This window comes from Loxodonta africana, chromosome 20 (assembly GCF_030014295.1).
Source record: "Loxodonta africana isolate mLoxAfr1 chromosome 20, mLoxAfr1.hap2, whole genome shotgun sequence".
Lineage (NCBI taxonomy): Eukaryota > Metazoa > Chordata > Mammalia > Proboscidea > Elephantidae > Loxodonta > Loxodonta africana.
The window spans coordinates 71,884,136-71,886,567 of NC_087361.1; the positions used below are offsets into that span (position 1 = coordinate 71,884,136).

The 2,432-nt window shown below is 50.0% G+C and overlaps 1 pseudogene; it reads right to left on the reverse strand.

The window, feature by feature from the left end:
- Positions 1 to 1,554: 1,554 nt before the first annotated feature.
- Positions 1,555 to 2,432, reverse strand: LOC100676223 (small ribosomal subunit protein uS2-like; annotated as a pseudogene).

A 2,432-nucleotide genomic window follows, 5' to 3' on the forward strand; every position in this document is an offset into this window, starting at 1 on the left:
GAGGTGCAGTCCTTCTCCCAGAGAGCTCCCAGGATGATAAAGTGATAGAAGACACACAACTTCTGCTCTCAGGAAGCTCCCAGTCTGATGGGGGAGACATAAAACACTGTAGGTTCAATAGTAATAATCACAGAGCTAATATTCATTGACTACATCCTGTGTGCCAGGCACTTTACAAATATTAACTCATTTAATCTGTACAACAACAACCCTATGAGACAGGTTCATTTTTTATCCTAATTAAACAGGTGAAGAAACAGAGGCACAGGAAGGTCAAGTTACTTGCACAAGATCACAAAGCTAGAAAGTGATGATGCGACGACTAAAATCCAACCAGGTTGGCTCAAAGGAGCACTGATAACTCAACAAAGATGTTGGTGGTTCGAATTCACCCAGCAGTGCCACAGAAGAAAGACCTAGCAATTGGCATCTGTAAAGATTTAAAAAAAAGAAAAAACAAACCGTTGCCGTCGAGTCAATTTTGACTCATAGTGACCCTACAGAAAATCCTATGGGGCAGTTCTACTGTGCCATATGGGGTCGCTATCAGTCGAAAATTGACTCTACAGTGCCTAGCAACAGCAACAAGTCTAGCTCAAGGATCTCTCAAGCAAAATATAAAGAAAAGGGGAGCCACTGAGTAGTGCTGGACAGTCTGGGGATGCTCTGAGTGCTGGTGCACTCCAGGTGACCAATGACATTGGTGCTGGTCTGGAAAGGCTACCTGAGGAGCACAGCATCTCAGGCCTTGCTTGGAGCTTAGGGCCTGGAATAGGGATGTAGGCCCAGGAAGCCCTGGAGCGGAAAGCAGGCCTGCTGGGATCAGGATGGGGCAGCAAGGAGTGAAGAAAGACGGGACAGGATCCCTAGAAGAGCAAGGCCAGAAGGGCTTGTGAGGAGTTTGGATTCGGCACCTGAGAAAGGCTAGTGAGCCTGCTAAAAAGAGAGCTGACTGGGGACAAGAGCCTCAAGACGGGGGAATATGGGTGGGAAAGAGCTCAAGAAAGCATCCAATGGGAGGCTCCCCGTGGGAAAGGCTCTTGAGCGTCACCCCTGAGACTGGGATGGGGAGCTGGTGAGGAGGGAGCAGAACATCAGCCACACAGCCCCTCTTCCCCATGCCCAAGAGGACACTCCGAGCAGAGCTCTCTGTGCAGCACCATCCTGAATGCTCTAACGAGTTGGCTGTAGACTAACATACTGATCATGACCTTTGTGGTGCAACAGATCTGAGTTTCTGGCCCTAGCCTCACAATTTACCAGCTCCCTATCCTTTCTGAGCTCTGGGTCCTCATCTGCAAAATGGTGATAATAGTAATATCCTCACAGGGTTACTGTGAGCATTAAAGGAGCCAAAGTTTGTCTAGCACTTAGCACAGGGCCTGGCAGAAAGGGCTCAATAAATAATGACCCAAAGGTTACTTAGAGTTTAATTTCCAAATATTTGGCGATTTTCCCAAAATTTTTGCTAATGATTATTTTTTCTTTTTAAAAACTGATGTTTATTTTCCATCAACCTTACTTCCGTTTTCTAAAAGACTGTGGAAGAGCAGCTTAAGACCACTCAGTGGCTGTTCCTCCCCGCCTCGGTGGCCTGAGCAGTGGGGGCTGCAGCTCAGTCTTCCGCTGCAGGCTGAGCACTCTGTCTTCAGCAGGGAACTGCTGAATAGACACAGAGGGCACCTGCACGCCTTCCGACCAGTCTGTGATCTCGGGCTGAGCAGCAGTAAACTTAGCGGGCGCAGTCCTTTCACCTGAAATTCTTCGTTGGTCACAGCCCTTCATCAGCGGCCTCCTCTCCCTTCGCCAACTCTCCCGGGTCTCTCGAGAAGTAGATACCCGGCATGACGTCCCACGCGTGCTCTGGGAGATGGTGCCAGGCATGCGCAGAACTTCCCGGGCCAGCATCCACCACATCACGCCCACCGAGTGAGGGCCCTAGTTACACAAGACGGCAACGTCCACGCAGGGCAGAGGAGAATCTGTGTTACACAGAGCAATGGCGGGCAGGTTCACGTAAGACGGTTCTGTGAGAGGCTGGTGCTCAGCCCTGGGATCAGTAACACCAGAAGATGTGGCTACCAGAAGGCTGCTTGGCTCTGGTTAATGAAGGTTCCAGGAGTGAAGTGTCCAGCAATAGGAGTGGTTCCAGTGGTGGCAGCAAACTTCAGCACAGCCCGCTGGCCGGTATTCCTGGAGAATATGACACCGACATCAGCCAGGTTTTGAGTGGCAGCAATGGCCTGAGCTCCCAACAGAAGCTTCTCCCAGATCCTCTTCAGGTTTACCATGTAAATACCATCACTTTTCCTTTTGTAGATGTACTGTTCCATTTGGAAGTCAAGGTTGGTACCGCCTAAGTGGGTTCCTGCTGCAAGGAATTTGAGGACATCCTCCTCCTCCATCTGCAGGACATCAACAGCTCCAGACAT